Below are 13034 nucleotides of genomic sequence, written 5' to 3'. Positions count from 1 at the left end.
AAACACTAAACACTAAACACTACATTTCTGTTTTCCCTTCATACTGCCATTATTCAAAAGTTAAAGCTTTATATTATATTGATGGAGTGGTTGACCTTACTAAATGCAAATTACAATTTAATTTCAAGTTAAATTTTTCTTCCCCTCCTGGGTCCCAGACGGAGTTCTCTCTGCGCAACTGCAGCCGCAGTGCTCGTTTCCTCCCCCTCCCCCTCAGACTTCTCCTTTTCATCTTGCTTGGTGCACTGGAATTCTGGGTTCCTGTCCTCAAAATCCCTTAGTTGATCTTCTGATAATATCTTAAAGGCTTGATCTTTATGGGTGAACCAGATTCCTTCCGGAAATAACCATTTGTACTTTATTCCACGTTCTCTCAGAAGAGCTGCGAACTTTTTATACTTAAAACGTCTTTTCCGGACTAGAAATGGGACGTCTTTCAATATCTTAATTTTGTTGCCCAAGAAGTCCAAATCCACATTGTATGAATTATATAGGATAGTGTCCCGGATCCTCTTAGATGAAAAATCGATGATGATCTCGCGCGGCAACTGACGCTTCATTGCATACTTTGAAGTAGCCCGACGGGCTTCCAAAATGGCGCTTTTAACTTCTTCTTTAGTTGCCCTCGCGGGTGTCGCCAATAGTTCTGAGACAAGACCCCGTAAGTCCTCGTTTTCCTCCTCTTTCACATTCTGGAGGCGCAAAATTGTCTGTGTTCATTCCACTTGTAGCCCGATCAACTGATTCTCCACCAGTTTAAGCTCTTTATTCGTAGCCTTCACGAGTAACGCACTTTCCCGAGCAGACTTCTCTGCCCCCCCCGCTGCTTCCTTGATGGTTTTCACTTCGCTCTCCATTAAGCCCACCCTTTGATCTGTTTCATTCAGCTTGTCAACAAAGGGTTTTATAGCTTCACCAACCGCCCTCCGTACAATTTCCTCCAGCGATTCTCCCTTTAAGGCAGCCGAAACTGACTTGCCAAGGGCAGGACTTTGTTTTTTTGTTGCCATTTTGGGGGGGGGCCACCAACCAAATTTTGAGACTCAGCAAAGGGGAAGAGTGAGCCTTCTTAGCTTCAGATCTCACCTCTCCTTCACGTACGCTTGTAATAACAGAAGGAATTCGCTTACTTGTAGGCTCTCGCCTAGCTCTGCTCTTTGCCGTTTCTCATGGCCCGGCAGCACTCGAGGCGCCGCGCACGTCCGCCGGCCTCCGTAGGGACAAACGGGCAATTAACCCCCCGCATTGATTCCAGGGGGCTCTTCCCGCAGCGTCCCGGACCCAGCCTCCCTCACTGGGAGTTTTGGGGGCTAATCTTCGCAGATCAGCCGCCCGGACAGGGTGCCCGGCCGCTTCCTCTCGAGCCAGCGAAGAGGAGCGTCCGACATGGCGGAGAAAACGAAACCGAATCAGACACAAGTGCAACTTTTAAGGGGCTGGATATATGTGAGTCCCTGTAGCCAGCACAGAAACAAGAAGCAATTTTTGAATAATAACACCTCAGTGAAAACCAGAGCTCTTTTGCATGATAGCAGGCACAAAGGTAAGTCTTTTCCCATGACACCACTGACAAAAACTGAATGCAATTATTATATTGCTGACAAGGTTACAATTATGTTAATTTTCATCAGATCAGGTTCCTGAAATGACCGGCATTCTTAATTATTATTGATATTATGAGTTATAATTAAAAATAATTCATACTTCTTACTGAGAATTATTGGGATCAAACCCCTTGTTCAGCAAACTGACATGCTTTATTACAAAAAGGCATATTTATATTTTGCTGCACTGTAATATTTCTTTGTACTTGCTTTAGTTTAAAGATTCCCAGTGATTAAGCAAAAGAACCATTTAGCCGGAGACCCAGAATGTGTGCATTACAAGAAGCTTTAGTGAAGCATTTTGGTTGTGCTATATTTACTTCATACTCTTTGTGCTGTTCCCCAGAGATGGTGCCTGTGTGTTTTCTCTCAAATGTTCTGCATCCACATATAATTGTTACAATTTGTTATCTCTGGTGGTTTCGTCAACAGAAATATAGTCAGTCTTCTTCACTGTACTAACTCAAAGCAATGACTGCCAACAAGAAACTGAAGCTCTTTCCTCAAATTCCTGTGTACATTTAATGACAGCAAAGGATGATAAAGGCAATCTAGTGCTTTGTATCTCTAATTCTTAAGCAATTTCTAATACAGTGAGCTTTTTTTTTAAAAAAGTATTGGATAATGCATAATAGAAGTGAAGAAGCAGCAGCAAGCTGAGAGAGGTTTATAAAATTATGCTTGGGGTGGAGAAAGTGGATAGAGGAAGCTTTTTCTCTTTCTCCCATAATACTGGAACTTGGGGGCACTCAGTGAAGTTGGTAGGCAATGGGTACAGGACAGAAATATGGAAATATTTTGTAATCCAATTAATAGTTAAGCTATGGAATTCACTGGCAGTAGAGGAAGTGAGTTTCACCAGCATGGATATCTTAAAAAGCGGGGTGGGCAGATTTATGGAGGAGAGTTCCGTGGTGACCATTGGGCAGGAATTTCACCGAGAATCTGCAGTATATCAGAAAGTTTGCCCTCTGAAGCCGCCATTTCCTCCAGGGGAACTGTTCTCTGCAGACTGGGGATCTGTTGAAATTCTGGGAGATAGAGATCTCATTCACCCTGGCAGGGGCAGGGGATCCCCTGATTTTCATTTATTTTATTTTTATTTATTTTATTTACGTCATTTATCGTCTGCCTTTCTCTCTGAGACTCAAGGTGGATTACACAGTATGAGGTTAATATAATCAGTTTCAAGTAAGTACATTTCAATACAATACCATAAAGTAAACATAAACAAGTTTAAAGATATAGCATTAGCAAGGATCCAAGACATAGTAGAGATACTGAAGCAAAACATAATCAACTACCAACAAAGCCCACTGTAGGAAAAAATACCACGAGCTCTAGAAAGGGGAGAGTGAGCAGGCAGGCATTTGCTCCTCCTCCATCACTGATTCTAGCTGGTGAGGGAGGGGGTGGGCATTGTCATCTGCTCCATGCCTAATCTGCCTGATCTCAGCCATGTGAAGGGGTGGTGGGCTTTGCTACTTGCTCCATGCCTGATACCTGCTGGGTAGAGGGGGGGGGCATTGCCTCCTGTTCTGTGCCTGACTACAGCTGGGTGAAGGGTGTCAGACTATGGTTTCTCAGACATGAGAGTCTGTCTTACTCCCTTCTGCAAGAAGACAAGGTCTTTTGATTTCAAAAGGTTTTATTCTGAAAGACAGCATTCAGGTCCAGATGCACATATTCCAGGATTGGAGATCCTGGCTGCACGAAATATTGTTAGCAATGAGGTACAGATTAGAAGTTGTTACATTTCACATTCTCAGAGCCCAGCCTCCCCCCAGAGTTCCCATAGCAGGAGAGTTCACTGTGGGAACATCCGTCAAGGTCGACTCAGCTTGTAGAAAAGATAAGACAGTGTCTTCTCCCATGGAAACGGCGCCTCGCCGGTGGGGCCTAGAGGGAAAAGAATACTAAACACTAAAGAATTAAGCATGGCGTTAGTTCTGTCAAGCAACATATAAACAGACCCTGACATTCTGCCTCCCTTAAGACCCCCCTCCCCCTGGCTTAGCGGGGTATTGTTGATGGAACCGTTTGACTAAACGGGGAGCTTTGACATGAATTGACTCCACCCATTCTCGATATCCTTCCTCAAAGTCTTTCCAACGAATTAAATAGTGATGTTTATGGCACCTGATTTTAGAGTCCAGAATTTCTTCGACTTCATAGTGTACTTGGTCATCGATCATGGTGGGAATAGGGGTTGCTGGTGATGGGTGCCATTTGTCTGTTCATTTGTTCAACCATGAAAGGACGCAAATTCGTTTCCAAAGTTCTTTTACAGGCAACATGTTGTACATCCAATTTAGTAATAATCGTACAGGGAGCAAACCCCCGCGAGCAGTTGGGGGTTTCTCCCGGCGGGAGAGTGGCAGAGGAGAGAAGACAGAAGAGGAGATCGAGAAAGGATAGAGGTTTTGCCCAGGATTAAAATAAGGAAATTCACATGTTATACGACTCCTGCTTCATATAAAAAATAGGTTTCATTGGCAAATGTATGGAGGCTTTTGAAGAAGTGTGTATATAGCGAAACGGGATACTTAGCCAGGCACACCCGTTGCCACTCTCCCGCCGGGAGAAACCCCCAACTGCTCGCGGGGGTTTGCTCCCTGTATGATTATTACTAAATTGGATGTACAACACGTTGCCTGAGATGAACCAGTAAAAGAACTTTGGAAACGAATTTGCGTCCTTTCACGGTCCTTTTTCACTTCAGCTTGGTTTTCAATTGTGACCGTTCCCACCTTTGGTTTGTTGGTGTTCATTTGTTCAAACCTGAGAAAGCGGGGGACAGGCATTGCCACCTGCTCCAAAGCCTGATTCTACCTGAGTGATAAGTGAGTTATTCCACCTGTGATAAGAAGATATGCTCTCAAAGGAGGTGGAGAGGAGGGGGGGGGGAGGAAGAGAGAGAAGGTAGGGAACACTGGAATGGCAAAGACACAGCACATATTCAGTTAGGGCAATAGTCCAAATCAAATCCTCCCCTCCACCTCCTTTGAGAGCATATCTTCTTATCACATGGGAGACATTGCATCACCCTTCTACCTTTTCATATAGCTGAACTTTCTTAGGTTAAAATGCCATTTTATCTTTACTGCAGATTGATGTAACACACTCCTATACATTGGAAACCAAGCCTCAGGTTGGTTTGTGATTGGGTTTGGAGAACCTGGGGGGTCAATTAAGAGCATGTTAGGGAATAATTTTCTAATTTGGTACATTTTTTATTTAGAGTGCAACAATAAACGAAGAGCAGTGTGTGAATGTAGTCCTGGATCTACTGCAATATTTGTAATGTATCATACAACACTAGAGGTAAATTCTGATCCAGTATTTTACCTAGAATAATTCTAGCACTGAATAATGGACTATATTATATTAAGAATTTTCCTCCCCCCCTTCTTCTTTTGTTACGGCTCTAGATAAAACACCAGGAGCATTGCATGATTGGTTTCTGTATGTGTGGGTGTGTTTGATCATAAATTGTTTACAACTGACCACTGAGGAAGGCCTAAGGGCCGAAACGCGTCTGGTCGGTTTTTTACTGTATCTTGGGGCCAAGCTACACATGACGAATGACACTTGAACAGCAAGTGTATTTCTCCCTGTTCACTTGCCCTCCACTCAATCCACTTGCCGTTCAAGTGTCATTCGTCATGTGTAGCTTGGCCCTTGGTCTATTTGTGTTGGTCATTGCACTGTACCATCATCTGTATCTTGAGATGTTTTTGCAAGTTTTAGTATATATATGTAGCCTGCCATTCAGGCCTTATGTTCTAAACTTGTTTTTAAATTAGATTGGTGCATATCTATATCTATATCTATATCTATATCTATATCTATATCTATATCTATATCTATATCTATATCTATATCTATATCTATATCTATATCTACATCTATATCTATAGTGTTACTTAGCTCCTCTATTTTGTTCCCCTGCTTGTTTGGGTTGAGTGTGGGGATTCCCCCCCCCCTTTTTTTTCATCCTTACATTTTCTGGAGAGACATGGTGCCTTGCCTAGGCTTCCCTCCATGGCAGCGCCCTCTGGTGTTGCACCAGGGTATAAAGTGAGTTGTCTGAAACACGCTTACTCAATTATATAGTAAAGATTCTAGGACTAACATTAGATAGCATGGAGCGATGGTTGTATATAGGAGTACATATTTAAAGCAGCAGATAATATATGAGGCAAAATGGTGATGAAGTCTATGATCCCCAACTTGTTAGTGAAGCACCTGAGACCCCATCCCTATAATGCAGCCCTCCCATTTCACCCTCCACCACCACTTACCTGGCTAGTGGGGGGGGGGGGAGGTGTGGGAATGAGCTTCCTGAGTGAGTTCCCAGTGTGGCACGATGACATCACTCCCCAGGATTTGGGCCCCCAAAAGGCCGAATTGGGCCTATTTGGGTCCCAAATCACCCTGCTGCGAAGCACGTACATACCCTCGTGCCTTTACGATAACATCACTTCCCAGACGTGATGTCATCACACAAGCTTGGGGGCACACAAGTGAGGAGCATCATGGGAGCAGGAAAAAGGTAAGCACCAAGTCTCCCCTTCCACCAGGAGGGTAAAGAGACCAGACAACCCAACTGAGAGAACACTGCCCCACCTAGAGTTTGTCAACCCTACCTTAAATAGTTAACACTTCATGATACTTGTTTGCCATTTTAAACTAGTTAAACTCAAGCTTTGTGTGTCTAAGTCAAGTTAAACAGGATGTTTAATGTTTAATAATGTTAAAAAGGATGAGAATAATATCACAACAGGAGACAAATAATTCTTCATGTTATGGGGGAGAGGGAAGGAACTTGATAGAAACACATTTTTTGATAGCATTACCAGGCCATATGGAAGAAGTAGCTCTGCCTTTTAAAAAATCTATAATGTGTGAAGAGACATAGCTCAATACTAAGAGCACAGTTCAAAGACATACGACCATTCATGCTTACTTAGAAATTAAATAGGATCTTACAAAGTTTTGTGTGGCTAGATTAAAAAAAAAAACTGCACAAATAAAAATGAGTATCCATCATTCCAAACCCACCTCCCTAAGTGGCTTTGAGCATCTAAATTCCTTGGGCATGAATTTCTTTTACTAGTAAGCATTTTGTATTTCAGAAATGAGCGTAGTGGTGGAAATCTAACAAAGGAGTGCGATTAGTGATGTTTTTGTATGAACTTCACTAACAGATGTTATACTTTTTCAACTTCTACATCTGATCAACTATGATCGGACAATTGTCCCTGAATAAAAGGATGCTGGCTTTTAAGGAACACAAAGGGAATACTTTTCAACTGCTCTCCTTTCAGAGGAACTGCAGTGTAAAGGACAGAAGTGTGAGATAAAAACCAAAATACAGAGGACTCTGTCCTCCAGAGATGGGTTTAAGTTTTTAGTACATGTACATTGGGACCTCGAAACAGCCATTAGTGGATACAATGCAACTTTGATATCTTTTGAGAATGGAGAGTTCCCTTCTGCTGTGAATGATTTTCTTCCACAGGAAATGTTTCTTTCTGATCTCTTCTAAAGTGCTGTGTTTATCTGCAGCTACTTAAAGTTCTGGCAGCAGTACTTTCCACAGGGGTGTGTGTGGGTGTAGGTGCCCTATACAAGATATAAATGTCATGTACCAATTTCTAATTGTTAAGTCACAAAATGCCTCATTTTCAGATTTTTGCAGTAATTAGGATCTCTCGAGAGATGCATGTACCTATGTCAACTTCCTCACTTGTGTGGGAATAGTTCAGCCATTTTGGGGTACTCTGTCTTATTCCATTGTAAGGAGAGCAATATCACCCTTTAGATTTCTGTAGTAATCAGAGTGTTCACTGTAATGAAAAAAAATCTGAAACATTTGGGGTTATACTCTAGGATACTATTTTAGCAGAGAAATATAAAACTGCTGCATTTTAAGATTTTTTTTAACAATCGAGAGCAAAAATTTGAGTCCCATAGCACCTTAAAGACCGACCAAATTTCCGGAGTATATGCTTCTGCAGGGCTTTTTTTCTGGGAAAAGAGGTGGTGGAACTCAGTGGGTTGTCCTCGGAGAAAATGGTCACATGGCTGGTGGCCCCGCCCCCTGATCTCTAGACAGAGGGGAATTTAGATTGTTTTCTGCACTGCTTGGCGGCGTGGAGGGCAATCTCAACTCCCCTCTGTCTGGAGATCAGGGGGCGGGGCCACCAGCCATGTGACCATTTTCAAGGGGTTCCAGAACTCCGTTCCACCGCGTTCCTGCTGAAAAAAAGCCCTGTGCTTTTGAGATTCAAAGCTCTCTTTGTCATAGTGCTTAGGTGTCAAGCTTTGTTCAATGGGTCCCCTTAAATTACCTGTCATGATCAGACCAGGCAAAGACAGGTTCTGTAAATGATTTTATTCAAGAACTCTAGAACAAACATCTGACACAAGGCAATTGCTGAGAATAACTGGGTAACATGACTGAGGGCCAAGCTACACATGACGAATGACACTTGAACGGCAAGTGTATTTCTCCCTGTTCACTTGCTCTCCACTCAATCCACTTGCCAGGCAAGTGTCTTTCGTCATGTGTAGCTTGGCCCTGAGGCTGATTATATACTCCTCGCCCCTCCCCCTTTCCCATGCAACGGGACTGTTGGTTTTGGCGGGCACTTTAGCCAGGGGAAAATTGTGGGAATCAACCTTTTCTGTCAGTTGGCTGTCTTGATTGTCTCCCTACTCTAGTAACCCCCCCCCCCAAAAAAAGGGCAAACCATTGAGCATCATACATCAATAGGTAACTGCAGGGCGTCCTGTATCCATGCCTCCCCAACCTTCTGTGACAGATTAACCCTGTCTGACATTAGGCTCTCGAAATGTTATAATCTGGAAATCTTCTTGGTCTTTCAGGTGCTACTGGACTCAAATCTTGCTCTTCTATTGCAGACAAACACAGCAGCCCAACCGCAACTATCTTCTTTAGCAAGCAAGTTTTTTTAGGCTAGGCATGTATCAAATTTGAGGTCATGTGTCAGTGAGTGAGCCTCAAACATCTCTTCTATAATAGAGCAGCATTTTTTTGTCATTATAATAAGCTTATCATAATTTCCGTACAATTTCTCATCACTGAACATGGTTTTGTGATCCTCTATGGATAGCTCGGTATTTATGGTGTGAACTTTAAATGCCAAACTCTGAATAGTAAAATACTGAGCTAACATTTAAAATGAGAGGCACCTGCATGGTAGCCACCAATTCTGGCCACTTCACATGGCTAATCTCTTTGTGGCCATTTTGTACTGGAGTTCCACACATTAATTACCTGACATACCCTTCATATTGTATAAGCCAGCTGGAGAAGTGTTTGACAGTGATCTGTTGTGCGATGGCCTCTTCTGAAGCCTGCTTGATTGGGGTGTAGTATGTTGTTGTCCCTTATCCTATCCTCCAATTTTTGGAGAAGATATTTACCATATAATTTGGAGACTGTGTCTAAAAGATTAATAGGCCAGTGGTGGTTTGGGTCCGACTTATCTCCCTTATCTCCAAGGGGAAAATTTCTCACGAATATTTTATCTGGTCTCCATCTTCTGTCTGACTTTGATAAATTAAATTTTATTCTTTCAGATACAGACTCTTTTATTTCGAATAGGATGCCCCTCTATGCCCCGGCTGCTAGGAAAATAAGGGCAAATGTGGTAGCCAGGAGAGCAAACACCTGACATAGATTAGAAACCGTTCAGTTTTAATGTTGTTTAACGTTTACATTTTAAGTAAAATGCATTTGATATTAATTTTATTTATATCTATGTAACTATATCTGTATTCTTGTATCTTTTTGCTGTTTTTAATGAATGATTTTAGATTGTGAAGGCCTATGGCCACATACAATAAATTCGCATCCACCCATTCTTCATATTGTCTGATGCAGAATTAAACAGCATGACATTGGAGAGAAGCCATAAAATACTTACAGGAAAAAAGGAAAAATAAACTTCTTTTCCAGAAAAAAATTCTTGCTTGTTTATTAATAGTTGATCCACATTTTAAAGCATTCTGTGTTTAGTGTGAGCATGATGGAATCGGCATAAAAATGTCAGGATTGCAAAATGCCATATCCAGCAAAGAGCAAGTAAAGGCTTGAAACAGCAGCAGAAAGGGAGGATGATTGACAGGTCCCTTCCTCCGTCTGTGGCTAGCCTCAAAGAGAACGGCAGTTGGGGTTAGAATGATGAGTTGACAGTTGGTGCTAACAGAAGGAGGGGTTGACAGTCGGAGTTAACTGAAGAGTTAGAGAATTGGAGCCTGGCATCTGACCAAAGAGGCTCAGCCTGAAAGTCCTCTGCCTGAGGAAGAAAGGGAAAAGTGTACCCTTACTGGGAAAATACAAAGTTTATGAAACACTTTTAGTCCTTGTACTAAAGTGGGGGAGACAGCACTACAAGAGATCTGGGAACTTGTAGTGGGCCAAGGAAGTGAGTAGAAAGGAGCCTCCCCTTTGGCCAAAGGAAAGGGGTTATAGCTTTGGTCTAACTTTGGCCGTTTCTACACACATTGGATAATGTACTTTCAATGCACTTTAGCAATCCTTTGGAAGTGGGTTTTTTGTTTCACACACAAAAACCCTGTTCCAAAGGATCACTGAAGAGCATTCAAAGTGCATTATCCGACGTGTGTGGAAGCAGCCTATAACTCCTACCCATTATCTGGAGAGGATTTTAACTCAGTGGAGTACCCTGAGGTCTGCAGTAAGAGGGAGTTCTGTGGGTGCATAAATTGGAGCACCTAACCTGTGAGGGGGTGAAAAAGGAGGAATGTACTTCAAAGAGATCAAGTTTGATGACACCAACCACTCTCCTCTGAGGGCCAAGCTACACATGACGAATGACACATGAACAGCAAGTGTATTTCTCCCTGTTCACTTGCCCTCCACTCAATCCACTTGCCGTTCAAGTGTCATTCGTCACTTGTAGCTTGGCCCTCAGCCTTCCATCCTTCCGAGGTCGGTAAAATGAGTACCCAGTTTCCTGGGGGTAAAGTGTAGATGACTGGGGAAGGCAATGACAAACCACCCCGTAAAAAGTCTGCCAAGAAAATGTCATGCTGTGATGTCCCCCCATGGGTCAGTAATGACTTGGTGCTTGCACAGGGGACTACCTTTACCTCTAATATGTAAGGCAACATAGGGCCAAGCTACACATGACGAATGACACTTGAACGGCAAGTGTATTTCTCCCTGTTCACTTGCCCTCCACTCAATCCACTTGCCGTTCAAGTGTCATTCGTCATGTGTAGCTTGGCCCTAAGTCAGCAACCTAATTAACCACACCAAGTGTTTTGTGCCTCATGCCAGTGAAGTAATCTATGCAAAAACCTCCTACTTACTTCAGCTTTTAAGTATCTGCCTATGTATCTAGCTATCCATCCTAGCTGTGAATAAACCTCCTGTTATCTTTTAAACTTCAACGAGCCTTGTGTGCTACTTTCATTTCTAAGGGATGTGTAAACCTGTTTTTCCCTCTACTTAAACTTGGCTGGGTACATCACAACATATACGTTCCTTAAGGGTGGGACAATAAAGAAAAATTAAGCTCTACCAACACAACCACTCTACTGAAGGCTTTCCAGCCCTGTAAACAGCTTCATACGCTTTGGGAGGAAAAATTTACCTCAGAGTATTGGAAGGACAGCACAGGCTAAAGTCAGCAAAGGGTTTGCAACACATACTAGAGGCTACCAATATCTCTGGACAGCTACACTCTGGCTCCAAACTCAACTGGCATTGCTTCCAGCTTTGTTTATCCTAGACTGTCCAGAAAACGGTGGCGAGAGGAACCATGCTTCATCTCTTTCCCACAACACCCTGGAAAACCACCATGGGTTTAACTGATGTTGCTCATGTCAGAAGAGTTTCCTCTCCAGTCCTCTGGCTGGATTTGGAAGGCCTTCCTTCATCTTTAGATCCCACAGAGGGTGCATCAATTATCCCTGCCTGTTTATTAGTAGCCTGCACTATACTAACATTGTTAAGATACATTATCCTCATTCCTCTTTACCCAACTTCTCCCTGACCCTCAATAGTGTTTCTTTCCCTCTTTTACGGAATTTAGAATCTGTTTCAAATCAACTTGAATTTGATCAAAAGAGATAATTGAAAGGAGGGTCAAGAAGGGAAGTTATGCAAAATATCCTGCAAAAATGAGGGACCAAAGCCATCAAGGGCTTTATATGTGATAGGCAAAACCTTGAATTGAGCCTGATAGCTGTTGGGCAGCCAATCGAGTGACTGCAGAATGGTAGTAATATGAACGCTTTGCCTAGATCTATGGTTGGAGCTCCAGAGTAACTGTTTGGTCATTGTGTAAGAGAGGCTGCTGGACTAGATGGACCACTGGTCTGATCATACAGAGCTCTTCTTATGTTCTTAAAATAGGCTATATCTGTGTGTTTTTAATGGGAGTAAATTTTATGTATTACCTATCTGTCCCCACTCTTTCCAGGACATGTCCAGTCATTCTGGGAGAGGGAATCATGATGCACTCAGATTCTCAGCTGTAGCACAGTGGTTAAGTGGTTTGGCTGCAAATCAGCACTCTACTGGTTGGAATCCCACAACTGCCATGAGCTCATTAGTTGGCCCAGTTCCCCAGCTGTATTGTGGAAATAATAACATTAACTTGTTCATTGGTCTGGGTAAGGCACTAATCTGTCTAGAAGAGCAGTATGTTAGTGCAGTTGTCTATTATTATTGTTGTTGTTGCTGTTGTTATCTGATGCTACCTGCAAGGAGCTGAGTGGCTCTAGAGCATCACTATTGTCTAGAAAGAAGGGTTCCATTTGTAAACTCTCTGAAACATGCACTGATGTTGCTCCCCATGTACCCTGATGTGAAATCAACACATTGCCAAAGATGCTCTAGCATTTTGGCAAAATTCTATAACTAAACCATAGCACCTAAATACTAGAGAGACCCTAGCAATGTGCTGATGTCACATCTGGGCACATGCAGAGTGATAACAAGTGCATGTCAGACAGGCAAGCCAAGCCTGCCTGCCATACCTTTGAATGTATACCTACTGGGGGTGGGGTAGATAGTGTAGGTGCTTTCTTGCTTCACTGGGCCAAGCTACACATGACAAATGACACTTGAACGGCAAGTGGATTGAGTGGAGGGCAAGTGAATAGGGAGAAATACACTTGCTGTTCAATTGTCATTCGACATGTGTAGCTTGGCCCACTGTGTCTTTGCTACACTTTGTTTGGGTTGAGTGGTGTTATCAGTTCAGCTGTGATTGAGCGTCTGGGAGCCGACTGACCTTGGGAAATTCAGCTCTGCATCTTTTCTAGGACTTTAATGATTCACATCTCTGCACCAACTTTAATTGACTGTCATTTGAACTGGGGGGAGGAGACTGAGAGCCAAAACAGATGTGACAAGATACTAGA

The sequence above is a fragment of the Eublepharis macularius genome, chromosome 3, assembly GCF_028583425.1.
Source record: "Eublepharis macularius isolate TG4126 chromosome 3, MPM_Emac_v1.0, whole genome shotgun sequence".
NCBI lineage: Eukaryota > Metazoa > Chordata > Lepidosauria > Squamata > Eublepharidae > Eublepharis > Eublepharis macularius.
This window is presented reverse-complemented; position numbering follows the sequence as displayed.